Here is a 25,769-nt window from a genome sequence, read left to right as displayed (position 1 = left end):
CTGTCTCCTCATGTTTTTAATCTAGTCACTCTGCCCTCAGCAGTCAGGGCTGGGTAGAATCCCTCCTGTGGGTGGATTTATTGGGTCCCTTCACACTGCTGCCACTCAAGGGAGTGGCCTGCCAGTGCAAGTTGGCTGCTGCCATATGAAGGAGTTGTCAGCACTGGGATTCCCCTGGCTACTCCCTCAGTTCTCTCCCCAAGGCCTCTGTTACCAGACTTCCCTCAAGCATCTTTAGACCACTTTGCATCTTCTTTAGCCAGGTATTTACTGTCTGTGACTGCTTCTCTCTAGTCAGCACCCAGGTCTATGCAATGCCTGGCTAAGGTAGAGTCTCCTGGTGGCCGTGTTATTGGGTCCTCTCACCCTGCTGCGACTCAGGGGAGTTGTCTGTCTGAGCAAGATGGCAGCTGCTGAATGGGGGTGAGTCAGCACCAGTATCCCACCATCCACTCTCATAATTCTTTCCCCAAAGCTTCCTTCCCCTGTGTCTCCTCAAGCTGCTCCATCCAATTCTGCCATCACCTCCTATGGAGCCAAGGGTAGGTGTCTGCCACTACAAAGTTTTGCATTGGCCCTTTAAATGGTTCTTTGCTTCTCCAGCTGCCTGTCTCTGGCAGAGAGCACCTCTGCTTTTTTTCAGCTGGTTGTTTTCTGTGTGCTCTTTGGGCTTTGGTGCTATAGGCAGGAGATCTCCACTTGTGATTTAGACCCTGCTCTTCTCAGGGGGATCCAATGGACTGTTTCAATATCCCTCTGGTGCTGCCATCCGTGGGTGTCTAGCCCACCTTCTCAAGTGTCTACAAAACTCTTTGCCAGTTAGGTTGTGCTAAAGCTGATTCCTCTGCCTGTGTGAAGTTTTAAGTCTCCTCTCTCTCTAGTGTTCCATTGTCTGTTCCAGGTGATTTCTCCACAATTTAGTTGTAATTCCAGATTGGTCCTTGGAGGAGGTCAGTGTGAATTCCACTCACTCCTCCAACTTCTTGAGGTCCTACCATACGTTTAACTTACTAATAAACTACCAGACACTACAAAATGGCTCTAATAATTTGTATTTCCACCAGAAATGAATGAGAGTTTCTTTGTTCCACATTCTCACGGCATTTGATACTGTTAGTGTTTATCTTATTATCCATTCTAGTAGGTATGTAGAGGTGTCTATCAGTTGTTTTAATTTATGTGTGTTTATTGGCCATCTGTACATCTTTTTTGTTTTGTGTGCTCAGATATTTTGCCCTTTTAAAAATTGGTTGGTTGGTTGGTTGGTTGGTTTTCTTACCGTTGAGCTTCTTTATGTTTTAAGCAGAAGTCCTATATCAGATACATGACTTGTAAATATTTTCTCTTAGTCTTGGTCTGTCTTTTCATTCTCTTTACAGTGTCATTTACAGTGCAACATTTTTTTCACAGCCTCTACTTTTAATTATTATCTTTATTTCTCTTCATTTTAATTGTCTGTCACCAGTGAACTTGAGTCCTCCATTTCTCTTCTACTCAGGGCCTCAGACAGTACCAATGACAACAATGGAAAATACTTTTACCCAAAGGGTTTCCCTTCTTGGCAAAAATTCCCATTTCCCTAAATATTTTCCAGGGACAATATCACAGTGGCCTCCTTTCTCTTCTGCAAACATTCAAAGCAAGTTTCTGTCTCAATGCCTTTACATTTCATATTATCTTTTCCTGGGATATTCTTGTACAGACATCCTCATGGCACACTTACTTATTCCTGTAAATATTTTCTCAAATGTCATCTTCTAAATGAGGCTTACTTTCTAAAACTCTGTAAACTGTTGTTGCCCTAGCATCTAATCACAAACCATTTCAAAGTATATACATAACTTTCCCTGGTGCACCCAGGAATGGCAAGCAACTCAAGTCTAGTAGACAAATGGTGAACCTCAGTTGGTACTATGGCTTGCTCTTCTATCTCAGGAAGGAATATTAGAAGGTTGCCTCGCAGTGTGTTATTTCTCAGTTGTGTTCAGATATTAACTTAAGTGACTAAAATACAGGGCTTATTTTCTCACTGATGCTTTTCAATAAAGTAGGTAAGCTAATTTGGAAGCATTTGTGTTTTTGCTATGAATTACATACAGTAATTTTTATTTTTAATGGGGAACCATGAGGCCAAAGAATAGTTTTAATAGTTTGTTTTTATTGTATTTTCCATTACCATTTATCCCCTTATACCCTCTTCTACCTCCACCCACCTCCCTTCCCCTTATAACCACCACACTGTTGTCTGTGTTCTTGAGTTCTTTTTCTTTTTTGCTCAATCCTTCCATCCACCAACACTTCCTGCCAGAGCTATCAGCCTGCTATCTATGAATCTACTTTGCTTGTTAGTTCAGTCTGTTAATTACATTCAACATACATATGAAATCACATGGTATTAGTCTTTATCTGACTGGCCTGTTTCACTTAGCATGACATTCTCCAGGTCCATACATGCTGTCACAAATGGTAAAATTGTCTTCTTTTCTGTGGCCAAGTAGTATTCCATTGTGTAAATGTACCATATCTTTTTTATCCACTCAGCTACTGATGGACACTTGGGCTGCTTCCAGATCTTGTCTATTGTGAATAATGTTGCAATAAACATAGGAGTGCATAGATTCTTTTGAATTAGTGTTTCAGGTTTTTTTCAGATAAATTCCCAGAAGTGGAATCACCAGGTTATTAGGAAGATCTCTTTTTAATTTTTTGAGTTAACTCCATACTGCTTTCCGCAGTTGCTACACCAATCTGCATTCCTACCAACAGTGCAGAAGGGTTCCCCTTTCTCCATATCCTTGCCATCATGTGTTTGTTGGTTTATTGATGATAGCCATTCTGATAGCTATGAAGTGGTATCTCACTATGGTTTTAATTTTGATTTCTCTGATGAAGACACTTCTCCAAAGAGGATATACAGATGGGCAATAGACATATGGAAAGATGTTCAATGTCACTAATCACCAAATAATATTTTTTTTAATTTTCTAAAATTATTTCCTATGAACAAAAGTTCCCCACTTTTGTTGTTCACTGCTGGAAGTAGGCATGTGCTTGTCCAGTCCAACACATAATTGATCAGGGTCAGTGGTCACAGTTGGAAATGTGGTTGGTCCCCTCAGCACATGATAAGGAAAGGAAATAAAAATTAATTCTGATACAGATAATAGCTCTCTACTCCTACCACACAAGAATTTTCCCAGGCCCACCCACTCACTTACCTCACAACCATGACCTCTTACCCTCCTCTCTTCAACTCCCATTTTCCATGTATATATATTAGCATCTCAACCTTTTTGTTCTTGCGATGACCTGTTCATTCCCTTCTTTGCTGTTCTGACCCTAAAATTTACTCACCTCCCTTACAATGCACCTCTCCTTGATTTCTCTGGTCCCAGGTGTTCCGGGCAAGACACCCTCCCCCACAAACCTCAGTCTTTCGAAGGGCCCTGCAGCTACAGTTAGGCCAGGATTTGTCATGCACGTTATAAATAAGGGTTTCTTTTTTCATAGCAATAAGGCATTTGGCTTAGGGATATATAACAAGATATAGGATAAGAGGAAACAATGAGAAAAGATTTTGTGGCAAATAGACCAGAACAGCTTGTTTTGAGCAAAGATTTGGATTTTTATTTCCCTGACCCTCAGAATCTTTACAGCTATCCAGAAGTTTTCACTTTAGTGTACACTTCCTCTTTCATAAGAGGCATTTATTCATTTAGTGATGATTGGCAGAATGTTAACTATGGTAATCCCTAAAATTGACATTGAAAAGGCAAGAGACAATTCCAATATGTTGCTTGGGAAGTTAATATTCAACTTGCTCTGAGAATAAATGATGTCATTTGTCAGACGCTTCAGATCAAGAATGAGATTTTCAAAGGGTTAAGGTACTAGGAGTCTTAATTGTTTTGACACTATCATCTGAAAAGTGGTAAAAGATGAGAGGCATAAAGGATCATAATTAAGGTTATAAGAAATTTGCAGCTGTAAGCTCACAGCATGGATTACCTGAAGTTGATTGTTTTATGTGCTTTCTTTCCATTGAAAATGAACACAATCCTGCAATTGCTATCATATCTTTCTGTAAGGGTTATCAGAATAACAATAACCACTACCCAAAGAATAAGGTAAAATAAAACCTTATTCCTGAGAGATACATCTACATTCAAACAAATGAGAAAAAAATATTTAGAGAAATATTAAAAATTTCAAGGCCAACAACAAGAATAATCTTGTCTTCTGAGCAGCAAATATCTTAGTGCTGCAAATCAGGGTTCCTAAAGTTTCTCATAGTCAAGAATTAGTGGTTTTAGGAGATATTAATTAATTTCCTTTATTGAAAAACTGCGCAGTCAGAAAACAGTCTGGTTATCCCATTACAGACACAGCTTCTTCAAATGTCCTTGAAGAAATACATATTTTATGAGAAAGCCTTTGGGAAGTGCACAAGCCTCTCTGTGTTGCAGCAATGTTGTTGTTGACAGAGAGCCAATGTTGTAGCCCATTTATGTTGAGCATGTCAGGTGACCCAGCCTCCCTCAGCATCTTTCAAGAGAACAGTGGCTCTTACTTCAGGTGGCACTTCCAGATATGTGGATAGAATTTCTTGTGAACTGGCAATGCAAAGTATATAATGTGAACAAAGGCAAATAAGTGCAGAAGATTGTGCTGTACAGTTTACAAATAATTTCCTTCTCTATTATTTCACCTGATGGTCAAAACAATTTATTTATCTTATTTATATACTCATTCATTCACTCACTCATTTATTTATTCATTTTCAACAAACATATATTGAGCATCTACTATGTTCAGGCAGTATTCTAGATGCTAGAGATACCATGGGGAATAATTCAGATAAAGCTACCATTCTTAGAGAGCTTGTGATGTGGATAGAAACCATCAATAAACATGAAAATGTAAATAAAATTATATATAAAGGAAAATAAGTTCTGTGAATAAAACTAAAATAGCCATGGAAAGTGGCATTGGGAAAGTGATCTCTTCAATAGAGTGGACAAGAAAGAAATTTATATTTAAACTGAGACCTGAAGGGTGATGAGGAGGAGGCAGTTATGCAAAGATTGGAGGCGGGTGGACATACGGACAAGAGTGTCCTGGGAAAAGGATGGTGGGGAGTAGGCAGAGACAAATGTATTTGAAAAAATAAATAAATTACTTAAAAAAAGTCAAGCAAATGGCTTTATGCAAAAAATTGTCCCCTGTTGTCTTGCAGCTGGAAAAAAATTGCTGGAGTGACCAGAACTTAGTGAGCCAGATGGAAGAATGCATGGTATGGAGCCAGAGAGACAGAGACTGACTGGTGAAGATCTTGAAACCAATGGAAAAGAGTGTGGATTGTATTCCAAGAGCAATAGCAAGCTACTGGGGGGTTGTAAACTTACTTTCATTTTTAGTTTACTTTGGTAAATACATTGCAGGGAGAACAGGTAGGGTGAAAGTCCTGGTGAAATATAGCCAAGGACTGACTAGTGTGTTCCTGGAGGAGCAGGAAATGAGTAGATAAAGGTGGAATATACCTCAGAAACAGAACTTGGAGAACTTGCTGATGGACCAGATATGGATGGATGTAAAAGAGAGGAGTCAAAGACAACTCTTGGGTTGGGGAATTGGGTAACTGAATTGACAGTGGTACCATTTTCTGAGATGGGAAGCATTAAAGGAAGAACCAATTTGGAGTGGGATGGGAGGATACAGGATACCATGAGAAAGTGTTATATCTTTGTTTTATAGATAAGAAAAAGCACCATGCAGCCAGCATTCCAATTCTGGCCTACCTAGTTCCCCAGGCTGTAGAGAGCCTAGGAAAATAAATAAATAAATAAATAAAGCATTTCTGCAGAGACCTCTCCCTTGCACCATATTTTTGTGAATTTTAGAGGTTCCAATCCCCCTTGTGTAAAACCCAGGCTTTGAATACCCTACATTCTTACTTTTCCTATTCCCAAAAATCAGGATGTCTGGGAACCAGGTTGAAAGATGCAGGACAGGTCTCAGGACTGAGATGCTAAGAAGGGGTCAACAACTGTGCATCCTTGTCTAGAGTTTTGTCCCCAACTTCTCCTGCTGAGGTGAAAATCTTCACTAATATCTCTTGCTGCCAAGCTCCCCCTTTCCCTCTTTTCATTGTGTATTTGGAACAAAATAAGCCTAGCCAAGACATGGCTTCAGGATGAAATAAAGAATACTAGGTAAGTATTTCTACTACCTAACACAATGAAAAAGTCAAATTTCCAAACAGTAGTTGTCAATCCAGGGACAGATATTCAAAAATTTCCTCACCCTCAGGTGAGAACTATGCTCAAATGCAGTGCAGGATCAAAGCTGGCTTGGCATTGGCTCACTTCATGTTGAAATTGGTTATTATGGAATAGAAGACACAGTCCAAATGCTTTTGTTGTCCTGGAATGTCATGACAGTGATCATATTGACTGCTACTTGTTAAAACCACACCATTGACTAAGCTGGAGAAGTCTAACATATAGAAGTTTCCACTAGAATTGGAGCTTTATTTTGGGAATTAGAGTATGAAACCTGCACCTTAAATTACCAACAGTGATGACAGGTAAAAAATCTTTATTTGGGGGAACAAAATATTGTCCCTAAGTTACCTTTGAAAACAAAGAAACAAAGGGTTTTCTTGAATTATTCTTAAAGGCAAGCAGGTAAATCCTTGAAGCCATCTTGACATGGATGGAAGAGAGAAGGTGTTTTGTGCTGGGCTTTTCTCTAATCCAACCAGCCTCTCTGTCACAGCTGAGGCTTTTGGGGCCTCTCCAGGGGCAGCCCCAAGGAGTTCAGGTCAGAAGGTTAGGAAATGATGTGGGGAGCGTGCCTGGGGTCAGCTTTGGAAAGCAAAAACAAAACAAAATACAAAGAAGAAAAGGCTGGTGCCTATTACCGATGGGACTGCCATTTAGAAATCCATCTGTTCCAGGAGAGTTCAGAGAGAAATGGGGTATAAATATCTAACAGTTACAGGCCCTGTAACTCCCCCAGAACAATCCATTGTGGTGCTATGGTACCCAGTTTTGTGTCTGCAGCCAATCCTTCCTGGTATCAAATAAATTTATCAGGTGTCCTTTTTATAAAATTTCTTTAAGTTTCCCTTCCCCTTATGTCAATCAGCATTTGTCCTCACAACTACTTTCCACTTTTGAGGGTCTCTATTTCCAGCACCAGCACATTAGACGGGCCCACATCATCTCTCACCAGAATACTCTCCAGTTGTGCCCTAACTGTTCTCCTTGTACCCACTACTGTTCCCTGTCTCAGTTTAAGCTTCTATAAAAAGTACCACAGACTGGGTACCCTCTAAATAACAGAAATGTATTTCTTAAGTTCTGGAGGCTGAGAGTTCTAGATCAGGGTGCCAGCATGTCAGGGTTCTGATAAGGACATATTCTGGGTTGCAGATTGCCAACCTTCTGTTGTATCTTCACATGATGGAAAATTACAACATAGCTCTCCACCCTCTTATTTTAAGGCACTAATCCAATTCAGGAAGATTTCACCTACATGATCTAATTATCTACAAAACATTTCACCTTCAAGTACCATCACATTGGGGATTAAGGTCCAGCATATGACTTTTGAAGGGCACACAAATATCAGTTATTTGCATTCATTCTCCGATCTAGTTTTAGATAGACTAACTATCTAAAAACAACCAACTATCTAAGCAAAACTGTGCCAGGATGCCAGGTCTCTGAACCCAAGCTTCAAAGGCACCACCAGCGCACAGGTATCCATCACTTCCTTTTACCAGCATAACATTCATAGGATTGCCCAAAAACAATAAAACAAGTATCCTACTGCCCTCTGGGCAGTCTTCATGCCCATTCAATGTCTCTCACCACACTACAACCCATCATCAAATCCATTATCCTCAATTTTTATCCTGCTCTACCTCTAGAACATCCACTCCAATTCTCTTCTGCCCCTTCTAGAGCTTTTTCAGTTATCCCTGTTCCCATCCACCCACCATTTCCAATAGCCACCTCAAACTCATGACAGATTGTCACACACTATTCTCACTCAACATGAATGTAAATTACACACATGAATCGCTTCAGCAAGTTTAAGCATAATTATCTTAAACTGGTGCCAGCAGAACTTTCTTTTCTATCATATTTAAAGATGAAGGAATATAGGGAGTTCCTTTCATTAAGAAACCTTAGAAATGGGGTGTTGCAGTTGGTGTTCTTGAGGGTAGCAAGTCCTTTGAAGTCCCACCATGAGTTTTTTAAAATGATTTTTTTAATCTCACCTGAGGATTATATGTTTATTGATGAGAGAGAGAGAGAGAAAGAGAGAGAGAGAGAACATCAATGTATGCCTCCCATACATGACCCAACCGGGGATCAAACACACAATGTAAGTATGTGCTTTGACTGGGGATTGAACCTACAACCTTTTGGCATACAGGGTGAAGCTCAAACTAACTGAGCCACCTGGCCAGGACCCACCATAAGAGCTTTTAGGAACCTCTTGACACAAATGAGAATCCTGAATTTTCAACAGAGAGAAAGAGAGAGAAAAAATGATAAAAGGAGAGAGGTTGGGGACACAATCCTCCATAGAAGGAAATTCTTGATACTAGATTCAGTTCTCCCTCTCAGAATATGGTGAGAACAGTCAAACACTTTTCTTGGAATCCCACAGCTCCACAACCAGAGTTCATAAATATTGCTAAAGGGAGAAAAAAACAAAACAAAACAAAACACTGTCATAGTTTTGAGAGAGAAAGAATGGGGGAAGGGATAGAAAGAGAGGAAGGGAGGGAGAGAAGGAAGGAGGGAGGGTGGTAGATTTGTTTTCCAGTCCTCACTTTAGTCAGTTACCATACTAATTTTTTAAAGGTCAATCTCTGAACCCAGAACCATGGGAGCTGCCTGTTACATTAACTCCCAGAATTAGTTTAATAATATGAAACATTTTAAATCTTGTTATTAATCTTCCTGGATACATATTAATGATATCAGGCACATCTTTCTGGAAGTTGAATCAAAATGTGATTAGTGAGTTCTGGCCAAGATGAAGGCATAGGTAGATATGCTTCACTTCTTTGCACAACCAAGAGAGGGATAACAACCAATTAAAAATAAAAACGAAGAAAAAAAAACAATCTGAACCACCAGAAAATCAAACTGTATGTAAGTTTGACAACCAAGGACTTAAAGAAGAAACATTAATCCAGAATGCAGGAGGGGAGGATACAGGAAGCCAAGGTGTCGAAGATGTAGAAAGGCAGCAGCTGCAGGACCAGGCAGTCCCACACTCACATGCAGACAAGCCAGGAGGAAAAACTAAGGAGCGAGACAGATTGCTCAACCCAGTGTTCCAGTGTGGGGAAATAAATCCTAACAACTTCTGGCTATAAAAACCTGGGGGATTGTGGTGGAAGGAGGAAATCCCATTCTCGCAGGAGAATCTATTGGAGAGATCCACAGGAACTTAGAACGTACTCAAACTCACCCATCCAGGAATTAGCATCTGAAAGGGCACAATCCACTCTTGGAAAGTGAAGGAAGTGATGGAAAGTTGGGCGAGAGGCAAGCAAGCAGCATTATTCCCTCTCTGACCCATCTCCCACATACAATGGCACAAGGCAGTTATGAGAGATACTCCTCCCTGGTGAATACCTAAGGGTCTGCCCCATTCAATGTAACAGGTGAGCCAAATAAAGAAATATGGCCCAAATGAAAGACTAGATCAAAATTCTAGAAAAAGAACTAAACGATGAGGAGATGAACAACCTGCGAGATGTGGAATTAAAAACACTGGTAATCGGGATGCTCACAGGAATGATTGAGTATGGTCACAAAACAAAGGAAGAAATGAAGACTATACAAAATTAAAGAAAGGAAAATATACAGAACGCCAACTGTGCAGGCAAGGAAACCAGGACTCCAATCAAGGATGTGGAACAAAAGAAAGAAATATCCAAACAGAACAGATTGAAAAAACAAGAATTCAGCCCTGGTTGGTATGGCTCAGTAGACTGAGTGCCAGCCTGCCAACCAAAGGGTCACTGGTTTGATTCCCAATAAGGGTACATACCTGGGTTGCAGGCCAGGTCCTAGTAGCGGGTGAGTGAGAGGCAACCATACATTGATGTTTCTTATTTTTTTTATTTTAATTTATTTTTTCAAATACATTTGTCTCTCCCTACCCCCCACCACTTTCCCTTTCCCCCTCCCTCCTTCACTCCCTCAACTCTTCCCCTTTGCTTTTGTCCATGAGTCCTTGCTATATGTTCCTTGACTTACCCCTTCGTTCCTTTTCCCTGCCCTCTCCCACATTCCCTCTTGTCTCTCTCGGTTTCTTTTCCTTTCACTGTTGCTGGTCTTATTTTCCTTGCATCTTTGTATTGCTGGTTAGGTTCCACTTGTAGGTGGGATCATATGGTATTTGTCTTTCACCCCCTGGCTTATTTTGGTTAGCATAATGCTCTCCAGTTCCACTCATGCTGTTGCAAAGTTTAGTAGTTCTTTTTTTTTCTGCTGTGTACTATTCCACTGAGTATATGTACCATAAAATTTTTATCCAATCACCTACTGAGGGGAATTTAGGTTGCTTCCGACACTTGGCTATTGTAAACTGAACTGCTATGAACATTGGGGTGCATAGGTTCTTTTGTATTGGCGTTTGGGGATTCTTAGGATATAGTCCCAGCAGGGGAATCACTGGACAAAAACGCAGTTCCATTTTCAGCTTTTTGAGGAAATTCTACAATGCTTTCCACAGTGGCTGCACCAGTCTTCATTCCCACCAACAGTGTACTAGGGTTCCATTTTCTCCACAGCCTCGCCAGCACCTGTTGTTTGTGGATCTGTTTATGATGGCCATTCTGACCATTGTGAGGCGGTACCTCATGGTGGTTTTGATATGCATTTCCCTGATGGCTAGTGATGCTGAGCATCCTTTCAAATGACTCTGGGCCCTCTGTATCTCCTTGGAAAAGCATCTGCCCAGGTCCTTTGCACATTTTTTGATTGGATAATTTGTCTTCTTAGAGTGGAGTCCAGTGAGTTCTTTATATATCTTGGAGATGAAACCTCTATCTGATGTATCATTAGAGAACATATTTTCCCATATGGTTGACTCGTTTTCATTTTGCTGATGTTTTCTTTTGCTTTGAAGAAGCTTCCTACTTTGATGAGGTCCTAGTTGTTTATTCTTTCCTTTATGTCCCTTGCTTTAGGAGACATATCAGTGAAAAAATTGCTGAGTGGGATATCTGGGAGTTTCCTGCCAATGTTCTCCTCTAGGACTTTGATGGTGTTGCGACTTTTGTTTAAGTCTTTTATCCATCTTGAGTTTATTTTTGTGTATGGTGTCAGCTGATGATCTAATTTCAATGTTTTGCATGTAGCCATCCAGCTCTCCCAACACCATTTGTTGAAGAGGCTGTTATTGCTCCATTTTATGCTTCTGCCCCCTCCCTCAAATATTAGATGCGCATATATACCTGGGCTTATTTCTGGGCTTTCTATTCTGTTCCGCTGGTCTATGGGTCTGTTTTTGCGCTAGTACCAGATTGTATTGCATATAGTGGCTTTGAAGTAGAGTTTGATGTCCGGTATTGTGATCCCTCTTACTTTGTTTTTCTTTCTCAAAATTGCTGTGGCTATTCTGGGTCGTTTGTGGTTCCATAAAAATTTTCAAAATGTCTGTTCTATTTCTGTGAAATACATCATTGGTATCTTAATAGGAATTGCGTTGAATCTATAAATTGCTTTGGGTAGTATGGACATTTCTATGATATTAATTCTTCCAATCCATGAGCACGGTATATGTTTCCATTTATTTGTATGTTCTTTAATTTCTTTCTTTAATGTTGTGTAATTTTCTGTGTACAGGTCTTTTACCTTTTGGTTAAATTTATTCCCAGGTACTTTATTTGTCTTGTTGCTATATCGAATGCTATTTTTTTCCTGATTTCTTCTTTTATTGCATTGCTGGTATACAAAAATGACTTTGACTTCTCAATCTTGATTTTGTATCCTGCTGTTTTGCCAAATTCTCTTATTAGGTGAGGAGTTTTTTGTTAGAGTCTACAGGGTTCTCTATGTACACTATCATGTCATCTGCAAACAATGATAGCTTTACTTCCTCCTTTCCTATTTGGATGCCTTTTATCTCTTTCTTTTGTCTGACTGCTGTGGTTAGGACTTCCAATACGATGTTGAAAAGATGCGGTGAGAGCGGACATCCTTGTCGTGTTCCCGATCTTAGTGGGAAAGCTTTCAGTTTTTGCCCGTTGAGTGTGATATTGGCTGTAGATTTTTCATATATGGACTTTATTACGTTGAGGAATGCCCCATTTATTCCCATTTTGCTGAGTGTTTTGACCCTAAGCGGGTGCTGTACCTTATCGAATGCTTTTTCTGCATCTATCGAGATGATTATGTGGTTTTTGTCTTTTCTTTTATTTATGTGATGTATCACGTTTACTGATTTGCGTATATTGAACCATTCCTGCATGCCTGGGATGAATCCCACCTGATCGTGATGGATAATCTTTTGATTGTATTGCTGGATGCGGTTTGCCAATATTTTCTTGAGGATTTTAGCATCTATGTTCATCAGTGAAATTGGCCTGTAGTTTTCTGTCTCTGTAGTGTCTTTTTGGGGATCAGGGTGATGCCGGCCTCATAGAAGGAGTCTAGGAGTCTTCCCTCCTGTTGGATTTTTTGGAATAATCTGAGAAGGACAGGGGTTAGCTCTTCCTTAAATGTTTTGTAAAATTCTCCTTGGAAACCGTCTGGCCCTGGGCTTTTGTGTGCTGGGAGTTTCTTGATTACAGCTTCAATTTCCCCAGCTGTTATCTGTCTGTCCAAGCTTTCTGTTTCTTCCTCCTTCAGTGTTAGAAGATTATACTTTTCTAAAAATTTGTCCATTTCATCAAGATTTTCAACTTCCTTGGCATATAATTGTTCATAATAATTTCTGATGATCATTTGTATTTCTGTGGTATCCATTGTTATTTCTCCTCTTTCATTTCTGATATTATTCATTTGGGTCCTCTCCCTTTTTTTCTTGATGAGTCTTCTTAAAGGCTTGTCAATTTTATTTATCTTTTCAAAGAACCAGCTTCTGGATTGGTTGATCCTCTGAATTGTTCTTTTTGTCTATGTCATTCAGTTCTGCTCTAATCTTGACTATTTCCTTCCTTCTACTTGCTCTGGGATTTATTTGTTGTTGTTTCTCCAGTTCTTGAAGTTGTAGTGTTACTTCTTTTATTTGAAATGTTTGTATATTTTTAGGTAAGCCTGTATTGCTATGAACTTCCCTCTCAGGACCGCCTTTGCTGTGTCCCATAAGTTTTGGACTGTTCTCTGTTCATTTTCATTTGTTTCCAGAAATATTTTGATTTCTTCTCTTATCTCATTATTGACTCATTCATTATTTCATAGTCTACTGTTCAGTCTCCATGAGTTTGCAAGTTTTGAAGTTTCTCTTTGAGGTTGATTTCTAGTTTAAATCCCTTGTGCTCAGAGAAAAAGTTTGGTATTATTTCAATTTTCCTGAATTTGCTGAGGTTTGCTTTGTGTCCTATCATGTGGTCTATCTTTGAAAAACTGCCATGAGCATTTGAAAAGAATGTGTATTTTTCTTCTTTGGTATGTAAGGTTCTATATATGTCAATTAAGTGTCCTTGATTCAGTGTGCCATTCAGCGCCACAATATGTTTATTAATGTTTTATTTCGAAGATCTGTCCATTTTTGACAGTGTTGTGTTGAAATCCCCTACTATCAGTGTGTTGTTGTCTATATATTTCTTGAAGTCCTCCAAGATTTTCCTTATATATTTGAGTGGTCCTATGTTGAGTGCATATGATTTTACAATGTTTACATTTTCTTTATGGAATCTTCTTTTAAGTATAATGAATTGCCCTCTGGGTCTCTCTTTATGACCTTTGTTTTGAAATCTTCTTTGTCTGATACAAGTATGGCAACCCCGGCCTTTTTCTCTTGCTCATTTGCTTGGAATATTTTTTTCCATCCCTTTACTTTCAATCTGTGTAGGTCTCTTGCTCTGAGGTGGGTCTCTTGTAGGCAGCGTATGTGTGGTTCGTGTTTTCTTATCCATTCAGCAACCCTGTGTCTTTTGATTGGAGCATTTAGTCCATTCACATTGAGAGATATTACTGAGAGAATCTTAGTCATCTTTCTCTTTGTACCTGTGTTCCTCTCTCTCTTATTCTTTTCCTTCATCTTCTTGAACCAGTCCCCTTAGCATATCTTGGAGTGCTGGTTTGGTAGAGATGTATTCTTTTAGTCTTCTCTTGTCTGGGAAACTCCGTATTTCCCCTTCTATTTTATTGGATAGCCTAGCTGGGTAGAGCAGCCTTGACTGTAGGCCCTTGCTTTTCATGACTTGGCATATTTGTTGCCATTCCCTTCTGGCTTGTAGTGTTTCTGTTAAGAAGTCAGCTCCTAGGTGTATCGGGACCCCCTTGTATGTTATTTTCTCCTTCTCCCTTGATGCCTTGAGGATTCTCTCTTTGTCTTTGAAATTTGCCATTTCAATGATGATGTGTCTTGGAGTGGACCTCTTTGAGTCCCTCTTGAGTGGGGTCCTCTGTGCCTGCTGGATCCATGAGAGCCTTTCTCTCCTTGAATTAGGGAAGTTTTCCCTCATTACTTTTTCACGGAGGTTCTCTATCCCTTGCTCCTCTTCTTCTCCTTCTGGGATCCCTATTATACGGATATTATTGCGTTTCAATTTTTCCTGCATTTCCATAAATGCCTCTTCACTCTTTTTGAGTCTTTTTTCCATTTCTTGTTCTTTCTTGGAGCTTCTTTCTACCTTATCCTCCATCTCACTGATTGGATCCTTGGCTTCATCCAGCCTGCTTTGGATTCCTTCTACTGTGTTCTTCAATTCAGAAATGGTATTCTTCATATCCTCTTGTGTCTTCTTGATAGTTTCTATGTCCTTTTCCAGGCTCATATATTTTGCTGTAAGGTCCTGATAGTTTCTCTGCAGTTTCTCATAGTTCACTTTGAGCTGGCTGAGCTCATTGAGCTTTTAGAACCATTGTTTTGAATTCAGTATCTGATAGTTCTCTTGCCTCTATTTCATTTAGCTCTCTCTGTGGAAAGTCCCCTTTTCCACTCCTTTGGGGGGAACTTTTTCTTCCCACTTTTGTGAGAGTCTGTTAAGTATTTTTGTCCTTTACTTTTCTTTTTGAGCCTGCCTCTGATGATTTCAGTTGTTGACCCAATATGACCTTGGGTTGTTTGTTTGAGCCTTCCAGGAGTCTAATGTCTGTGTCTGACTCCTGCTTGGGGCAGCTCTGTGACCCTTTCTGTCATGGCTGGGCTATTTTTTTGGATCTCTCTGCACTCTGACGCGCACTTCTTGAGCACGCTCCTGGCACAGCAGGACACCGAGCCTGCCAGGGCTCGCCTGTGCTTGCCCCAGATCAGGGGGCTTGTTCGTGACCTCGCGTACTCATCTGGCTCTCCTGCACAGTTAGCTCTGGAGCACTGGTTAGTTTAGGGTCTTCTACTGTGTATTTTCCCTGCTTTTAGCTCTTTGTGTGCGTTGCTTGCCCTTGCCAAATGGGGACTACGGAAATGGGAGGAAGTCAGCTCCAGGGCTCTCTGGTTAATCCTGTTTCTGTTCTCTCCTCCAGGGACTCTGGGCAGCTATACTAATTTTGTGGGCCTCTCCACAATCGCGGGTGGGTGGGTCAATTTATTCCTGCCCTTGCCGCTCTGTGCACTCCCTCGTTAGCCCTATCGGTGTCAATCTGTGGGAAACCTTGCCGGCTGGTGCAAGCATTCTCCAGCCCACGCGGGTCACACACACGCTCGCCAACCCTTCCGGTCACTCGGCACAAGTGTGCGCACCTGCACTGGGTGTTTTTGGGGTGTCTATGTGTACTTTTCGGCTTTTGGCTCTTTGGGGGTGTGGCCTCTTCCCGCGCACTGGAGACTACAACAAGGAGAAGGAGTCGGGACTCCTCGGTTCCTCCTCCCGTTCTTTCCCCTACGTCTCCATTTCTAGTCTCTCCTCAGGGGTCTCTGGGCAGTTCTGTGACCCCTTCGGCCAAGAGATCCTTAAGTTTAGATCCTGATTCAATAGTTCTTGGATGGGGACCTGTGATTTTACACCTCTAATGAGTACTCAGGTGACAGTTAATGTTCCTAGGCCTTGGACCACACTTTGAGTAGCAAGGCTCTAAGATATTAAAAAATAAACACAAAACATTTCTGTCCTTCAAGGTATGTACAATTTAGTTGGATAGGTTGGGGGAGCCATAAAGACATGTAAGTATAATAAATCATTTTGGGCCGCCTCCGGATAGTAAAAAATATTTTTCAAAGATCCTTTTAGAGGATGGGAAAGTTGTGATAGTATGTGTGTGTGTGTGTGTGTGAGAGAGAGAGAGAGAGAGAGAGAGAGAGAGAGAGAGAGAGAGAGTTTGTTATGAGTTGGAAAGTAAGGTAAGGGAGTATCATTGGGGGAAGTATATGAGATAAACCTTGAAGGATGGATGGACTTTCAACAGGTGAACACATGAGAATGACAGCATCAGCAAGGATAATAATATGAGCAAATATATGAAGGCAAGAGAGTACTGGACATGTTTAAATAAGAGTCAGTAGTCACATTTGGTTGGTGCAGAGAAGTAATGAGAGTCTATGACAAGATGGTAAAGGGCTTTGAAGGCCAGAATGAATGGTTCATACTTATCTTGATAGCTCATAGAAAGCCATTAAAATTTTAATGCAGAAGAGTAATATGATGAAACCTCTTGTTTAGGAACATTTGAAAATTGCTATAGAAATAGAGCTATGGTCACTGGCATCATTATCATCACCTGAGAATTTGTTAGAATTACAGACCTGCTGCAGACTTACTGAATTAGATACTCTGGGGTGTGGAACCCAGAAGCCTCTTTGAATAAGCCCTCCAGGGGATTCTGATGCATTTCAAAGTGTGAGAAACATGAGATTGGTGCAAGAGGTCACAATCATGGCTGCATATTAGAACCACATGGGGAGCTTTAACACAAACCCCCAATACATAAAGCCCTCCACCATATCCATTAAATCACAATTCTGGGGATGATATCTTAGTATTAACATTTTTAGATCACTCTTTTTAATGTACCTCAGGTGATTCTAATGGAAAACAAGGGCTGATAAGACTGAATTGAAAAGCTGCTTTAGTGAGGATGGAGCTGGGGATAGAGATCAGGCAGACAGTGTTGCAATAACTTAGTCAAGGGATAATGGGATCCTTCACTAGGGCTTTGTCCTGAGACAGAAAATATGAGATATGAAATATTTTGCAATAGAAAGCCTATCATTTAGGATTGAGCAACTACCTACATAAAAACTGAGAGGAATGCAAGGAGTTCAAGGCTTCAAGAAAGAGGTTGGGTTGGAGTGAAGGAATGCTGTCTGCTACTGAAATGTTTAAAAATAGGAGTAGATTTAGTCTTTTGGGGGGCATTAGTAATCCTCAAGATAACATTTTAGCTACAAGATGAAGCTGAAACAGTGGTGAGGAAGTGTAAGCAGAGAGAGAGAGAGAGAGAGAGAGAGAGAGAGAGAGAGAGAGAGAGAGACTACTCTGGAAGTGAGTTTGTGACTTCTTTGGTGATTCTTTTTCTGACTCATAGAATGGGACATATCCATCCATTATATTTTTTCATAACACTCTGTAAATGTCCTGTGTTTAATTGATTACCACAAACTCCATGGAAGTGAGGATCATGCTTTACCTTTTCTTGTTGTTGAATCGCAACCCCTAGCAGATTACCTGGTACACAGTAGTAGTTAGCATTAAATGTTTGCTTCTTAAATCTATCTATCTATCTATCTATCTATCTATCTATATATACATATATTACTGTTCTGCTCTGCTTTCAGCTTGCTCCCTCTTCTACTCAGTCTACTCCTGCCCTTCCCTGCTTTATCCCCTTATCTTCCCTTTCTTCAAACTCTTGAATTTAAGAATGGATATATATATCCATTCTTAAAGCATAAAGTGAGCTGTGGTAGAAAGATTCAGGGCCTCAGAGCAAGGCAAGCTGAGTTCCAGTTCTGCAAGTGATTTTAACTATTTTGTTTGACAGCACCTAAAACTCAGCATAGTTCCTGGTGCAAAGAAAATTTGGAATAATAATCATTGGATCAATTACTTAAAGAAATGAGGAAGAATAATAGGTTGAAAGGTAACAGAACTGTGAGAGGATTATCTTGGGAGGGAGCAACCAACGGTATTTGAATACAGAAGGGGAGAAAAGTTAAAGATGAAATAGAGTTGTTGGAGACATAATAGAACAAGGGTTAGGAGGAGATTGGCAGAGATAGAAAACAGCAAAAACGCAAGAAGATGTTTTGATTTGTAAGTTAAAAGGCACTATAGTTTGAGAGTTAGAAATTTAGAAAAAGGTAGACTTTTGTTTTATCAACATTGTGAATAAGATATTTCAAATAGCCTTCATTCTTCAAAACTCCTAAACATTCAGTAAATTATATCTGTATGTGCATTGTTGAACTCACAAGAAAGTAAGGGAAATCCAACAGTTTGAAGAAAGGGAAGATAAGGGATAAAGCAGGGAAGGGCAGGAGTAGACTGAGTAGAAGGGGGAGCAAGCAGAAAGCAGAGCAGAAGAATAATAAAATTTAAAAGCAAGGGGGCTCAGGGTGAAAATACTGTTGTCAGTAACTTAGAGTTTTGAGAAATGGAAATGAAGTCCCAATCCTAGGCCTAGGAAAGTGGAGAAGCTGCACCTCACTTAAATTGGCACTCTTGAAGGTACTACATCATCAGTGAAAAACAAACCAGAAACAAAACCTGATAGCTATTAGAGCAAGCCTGCAAGCAAACCTTTCTTTACCATGTCAATAGATGGACAGAAATTAATAATAGCAGTAGCCAAAGGAGTCCCTACCACATGCCTAATGCAAGAATTTGTTTCCTGACATCTGCTTTAGAAAAGTCTGATATTTGAATGCATTTAACCAGTATGGTTATGAAATACAAAGCCTGGAAGTTATTCCAGTATATTAGCACTGCTGTTAACCTGCAAAAACATACAAATCTTCTATAAATAAAATATCCTCAACCCAGATTTATAGGAGTCCACAGATTATGTGCTGCCAAGTAGAAGCACAACAAACTCACAATTACCAACAATGAACCTAGGAACAAACTAAACTAACCAAACAACTAGAATAGGGGCAGAATCACAGAAATGGAGATCAGAGGGGAGGGGGAGGGTGGCAAATTGGGGAAAAGGTAGTGGGTATAGGAGGGGAATAATAATCACTAAACACACAAGGAACAAGTTGCCATGAACAACACTTGGGAGAATCAAGAAAGAACACAGTATAGGAGATGGAGTAGCCAAAGAATTTATACACATGACCCATGGATATAAACAATGGTGTGGGGATTGCCTGAGGGAAAGGGGGTGCTATAAGGAGGGGACAAAGGGGTAAAAATTAGGACAACTCTAATAGCAAAATCAATAAAATATAAAAAAAGAACACAGTTAAAACTTTAATGAGTACAGGTGTGCATGTGCACAAGGCATATTTGAGAGAATAACTATAAAACACCCAATTGTTCAGTAAAGAAGACAGAGATGCTGAGTGTTTGCAAGAATGTTTAAAATGGAAGAATCTGGGCCACCTAAAAAGATGCTGATACTACCAAAGTAAGCAAGGGGGACTGGAAAAATCACATTCCTATTGCTGTCAGGTAAGAAGAAACTGAAAACATGAGCAAGCAATCCTTTGATAAGGTGCACTCAGAACACAAATCAACAGAACAGGGAGTCACTCTAGCCACCTGCTTTCCTGGACAAACATGGACAAGAGCTAAAAAGAAGAAGCAGGAAAAAGAAACTAAAATAGTCTGAGTACCCCAGAAATTTCTAGGCCCGTCAGAGTACCCTGAATCCCTCCAAGCAACTAGAAACACAGGTAATTATCTGCCCATCCTGCTCCATTTTCTCACATCAATGTTCAGTCTTAGGCTGTGATGCTCAGGAGGTGACTGATTCCCCTTTACCATCCCAAATTATCATTCACAGGGAAAGGGGCTGAGGGCACGGTGATGGATCAGTGAGGATGGTCTGAGCACCAGCCCTGGAAAATTGAAAGCAGGAAGGTGAGGGATGAATGAATGAGTAATCACTGTTTTTGCTACAGAGAAAGGGAAGTGTCAGTATGCATTTGAACCCCCTCAGGAAAGGGCTGAAAAGGAACGAGTGAAGATTCAGCCAGTTCAAAGCTTCTTCTTTTTTATTAAATATATATTTAATTGATTATGCTATTACAGTTGTCCCTTTTTTTCTCCTCTTTAATCCACTCTATCCTGGGTCCCCCTCCTCCATTCCCCCGACTTAGTTCATGCCCATGGGTCATACATATAAGTTCTTTGGCTCCTCCATTTCCTGTACTATTCTTAACCTCCCCTTGTCTATTTTGTACCATTTATGCTTCCTATACCCGCTACCTTTTCCCCCATTTGCCATCCTCTCCCTCCTCTCTGATCTCAATTTCTGTGATTTTGCCCCTGTTCTAGTTATTTGCTTAGTTTGTTCTTGTTTTTGTTTTTAGGTTCATTGTTGGTAGTTGTGAGTTTGTTGTCATTTTACTGTTCATAGTTTTTGATCTTCTTTTTCTTATATAAGTCTCATTAACATTTCATATAAGGACTTAGTGATAATGAACTCCTTTAACTTTACCTTCTCTGGGAAGTAGTTTATCTGCTCTTCCATTCTAAATGATAACTTTGCTGGATAGAATAATCTTGGATGTAGGTCATTGCCTTTCATGACTTTGAATACTTGCCAGTCCCTTCTTGCCTGCAAGGTTTCTTTGGAGAAACCAGCTGATAGTTTTATGGGAGCCCCTTTGTAGCTAACTGTCTCATTTTATCTTGCTGCTTTTAAGATTCTCTCTTTATCTTTAATCTTGGGAAATTTAATTATGATTTGTCTTGGTGTGTGCTTCCTTGGGTCCAACTTCTTTGGGACTCTCTGAGCTTCCTGGACTTCTTGGAAGCATATTTCCTTTGTCAGATTGGAGAAGTTCTCCATCATTATTTTTTCAAATAGATTTTCAATTTCTTGTTCTTCCTCTTCTTCTGGTACCCCTATGATTCAGATGTTGGAATGTTTAAAGTTGGTCCAGAGATTCCTAAGCCTCTCCTCAGTTTTTTTGAACTCTTGTTTCTTCATTCTGTTCTGGTTGAATGTTTCATCTCTTCCTTTTGCTCCAAATCATTGATTTCAGTCCTGGTTCCCTTCTCTTTACTGTTGGTTCCCTCTGTATTTTTCTTTGTTTTACTTTGCACAGCCTTCATTTTTTTCCCTCCATTTTGTGACCATACTCAACCATTTCAGTAAGCATCCAGATTACCAATGTTTTGAACGGTGCATCTAATGGGCTGGCTACATGTTCATCACTTAGTTCTGTTTTTGAAGCTTTGATCTGTTCTTTTATTTGGGCTCTATTTTTTGTCTTGGTGTTCCTCTTATGTTGGAAGGGGCAGAGCCTTAGGTATTTGCCAGGGCAGGATAACTCAGGTCTCTTAGTTGTGACGCTGTATGTGGGGGAGGGGTCAGAGAGGGAACAATGCTGCTTGCTCGGCTCTTGGCTGGCTTTCAGTCACTTCCCCTGCTACCCAAAAGCAAATTGGACCCTTCTAGGCTGATTCTAAGGTGGGTGGGTTTGTGTACCTTCTGGGACCTTAAGGGTGTCTCCAACAAACTCTCCTGTGAGTCCGGGAGTCTCCCCTACTGCCGTATCCCCCACAGGTTGTTACAGCCATAAGTTCTTAGGCTCTTTTCTCACACTATAGCCCTACATTACTTAGTCTGTCTTGCTCCCCAGCTGATCCTCCCTGTTTATCCGCACACAACTGTGGGCTGCCATCTGGCCCATTCAGTCCTCCAGCTGCCACATTGCTGTGTGTCCTTTCCACCCCGGCTTCCTCTTTCCACCCCTCCTACTGATCTGGATGAATATTTCTTCTTTAAATCTTTGGTTATTGGACTTCCATACAGTTTGATGTTTTGTCAGTTCTGTTTTTTGTTTGTTTGTTTTGTTTTTAAATTTGTTGTTGTCCTTCTTTTGGTTGTATGAAGAGTCAAAATGTATCTACTTATGCCTCCATCTTGGCTGAAAGTCCAAAACTTCTATCCTGATCACAATGAAATAGACTGCCTCTGAGAATACCTGGGATGTATATTTTACAGAGATATTTGAATTGATTTAAGTGGTGTAGCATGAAAGCTTTGTGATGAAACAGTTCCTATTTCATGGGCAGATCTGAAAACTCTCCCGAGAGCTAGCAAAGAGTCCCACAGTGGACTTAAGGTTGTTCTGGACTGTGGTTATGACCTTACCATTCCTACCCGTGTAACTTTAGACAAGTGTCCTAATTCATTGGAGCCTCAATTTCCTTAGATACACTTCAGAGGAGGAGGTTATTTTGAAGTTTGAATGAGAGAATTCATGTTGACTTATCACATTAACAGCACTGAGCTGCAGCCTCGAAAACATGTATTTGCTCATTCATTGTAGGGAATTTGTTGCTATCAGGAAAGCCACCAGGAAGAATTTTATTTCCCAACCTGGATTACTAACTTCTAATAAGTGTAATGCAGACACAGTGTTCCATAGTCAAATAGGTATAGGAAACATTGGGTCCCACAATATTAACTCAGTTTCTTTGCTTGCTCAACTTCTCAGAGCTATTAACATGCTAATGTGCATGGTGATCTTCCTAAAAGTCTCAGAGAAGAGGATAAAATATGAAACTTTCCACAAAACAATATACAATAATATATATCTTCAAAAACTGAAAGATAGAAATAAAAAGATAGGCAGAAAATAAAAAAAAAACTATCAACAATAAACATAAATATTAGAGAATTAAAAACATAAATGAAAATAAATATAACCACTGATATTTAATCATAATGCATGGTTTAAGTAACAGATTAAATATAGCTGAAGGCAGAAGTGATAAACTAAAGTATTTATTTGAAGAAATTGCTCAAATTGAACATAATGAAAATATGAAAGAGACCTAACAGATAGAAAACATAGTATGTAAAGTCTCCCTTAAACTCTTCTCATTCTTTTTGTCTTTTTTCATTTTGTTTCTGATTGGGTGTTTTTATCTTCCTTGTCTTCTAAATCACTGATTCAATTCTCTTCTTCATCTAGCCTGCTTCTAATTCCTTCTAGTGTATTCTTCATTTCAGATATTATATTCTTCATTCCCATCTGTTTCTCATTAATAGTTTCAAGGTCCTCTTTCATGCTGACATAGTTCTCTTTAAGTTCCTCAAGCATCCTTATAAGCATTACTTTGAACTCTATGTTCTGAAAATTTTCTTGTCTCAGTTTTACTTAGCTCTTTTTCAGGGGATTGCTTATTTTCTTATTTGGAAGTTGCTTATTTGTCTGCTCATTTTAGCTGTCTTTTTTTTTTTTTGGTTGTTTCTATGTGTTAGATTGATCTGCTTTGTTTCATGGTCTTGTGGGGTAGTCTTACCTAGTAGGAGTCTCGTGGTACCCAGTGGTGCAGTCTTCTAGATCTCCATATGCAGATGCTCAATGAATGCTCTTTGTGTGGGTTATGTGGGCTCCCTGTTATATTTGGGCCCTTTCTTGGTCTCCCATTTGTTGGTTGTATCCCCCTCCAGCTGACTTCCAAGCTATTTTAATGAGTCCAGTATTATCCTAACTCCAAAAGCTGATAAAGACTAAACAAAGCAAGAACATTACAGACCATTATCGCTGATGAGCATAGATGCTAAAATCCACAACAAAATATTAGCAAGCCTGATCCAGCAATACATTAAAAAGGTCATACACTATGATCAAGTGGGATATACTACAGGGAAGCAAGGAAGGTACAACATTCACAAAACAATAAATATGATGCATCACCTAAACAAAATGAGAAACAAAAATCACATTATTAGAGGATTCAAGAAGGTGGAGGAGTAAGTGGAAGTCACACTTATCTCCTCCTAAGACCAATACGGTATTACAACTAAATGATGGAGACATCACCTTGAAAACAACTGAACAATAGCAAGAGAGGAGTCTTAAAACCTCAGACAGAAAGAGGAATCACCTTCAGAACACCCTAACTGGTAAGGAGTGCGGTACATACTCAAGAAGGTGGAATAGGCACCCACAAGTGGCAGCACCAAAGGGATATTGAAATGGCCATTTGGATCCCACTGAGAAGAGCAGGGTATAAACCATGAATGGGAATATCCAGCCTACAAGAACAGAGCCCCAAAACCACACAGATAACAGCCAGCTGTGGAAAGTGGAAGTGTGCACTTTGCCAGAGATAGGTGGCTGGAGACACAAAGAACCATTTAAAGGGCCAAGATAAAAATTTGTAGTCACAGCCAATTACACTGGGCTCCAGCACAAGTGGAGACAGAGTGAGCTTGAGCCACCTGAGGAAAGACTGGAGAAGGAGGCTTGGGGGAAAGAACTGAGAAAGTGGATGGTGGGGTCCCAAGACTGACTCATCCCCCATTCCACAGAAGCCATCTTTCCCAGACAGACCACTACCTTGAGCTGCAGTAGTGTGGAAGGACACAATAGCCACACCCACAGAAGGCTCAGCCCTGGCCATACATTGCACAGGCCTGTGTGTTCAGTACAAAGTGGCAGTCACAAATAGTAGATCTCTGGATAAAGGGGATGCAGAATGGTCTAGAGATGCTTGAGGAAAGTCTGGTGACAGAAGCATTGGGAAGGAACTGAGGAAATAGCCAGGGGGATCACACCACTGACTCCTTTCCCATATAACAGCAGACATATTGCTCAGGAAGACTGCTCCCCTGAGTTGTAGCAGCATAAAAGGACATGATAGCCCTGCCAACAGGAGGGACTCTGCCCTGCCCTGACTGCTGAGAGAAGAGTGACTACATTAACAACTGGAGGAGAAAGACACACACAATAGATTCCTGGCAGATTCTTCAAGACTGAGATCAGACGGGGTGAACAGCTGACATCACCAGAAGCAAATCCAGAAAGAAAGAAAAAAAAAAAAGTGGTCTACTACCATAGAAGTTAACACCAAAAAATCAGGAATTCCAGAGAGATCAATTTAAGAAGCAGAATCAAAAAAGAATAATCTCACAAATAATGGGAAGACATAAAAACACCTCCACCACCAACTGAAGGGAAAGGAGGAATGCCCAGAAAGAGAACTAAATGAAATGGAGGAAAGTAAACTGTCAAATACTGAGTTCAAAACAATGGATCAAAGGAAGCTCAGTGAGATCAGTAAGCTCAAAGAAAATTACAAAAAACTACAAGGAAACTATGAGGAATTTACTGCAAACTATATCAGCATGAAAAAAAGACATGGATTTTTTCAATAAGAGACAAGAAGAAATGAAGAATACAATTTCTGAATTGAAGAACAACAGTAGCAGGAATAAAAAAAAAAAAAGGCTCAATGAAGCAGAGGATTGAACCAGTTAGCTGGAGAACATGGTAGAAAAAAGCTCCCGGAAAGAACAAGAAAATTAAAAAGATTCAAAAAGAAGGAAGATGTGCTCAGGGAAATGCAGAACAACCTAAAACATAATAATATCCATATAATAGAGATACCAGAAGAAGAAGACAAACAAGGGATAGAGAATGTGTTTGAAAAAAATAATCATGGAAAATTTCCCTAATTGAAGGTGCAAAAAAGTCACGCAAATCTAGGACAC

This window comes from Pteronotus mesoamericanus, unplaced genomic scaffold, assembly GCF_021234165.1.
Source record: "Pteronotus mesoamericanus isolate MK-2021 breed Mesoamerican mustached bat unplaced genomic scaffold, CSHL_Meso_final scaffold_12, whole genome shotgun sequence".
Classification (NCBI taxonomy): domain Eukaryota; kingdom Metazoa; phylum Chordata; class Mammalia; order Chiroptera; family Mormoopidae; genus Pteronotus; species Pteronotus mesoamericanus.
This window is presented reverse-complemented; position numbering follows the sequence as displayed.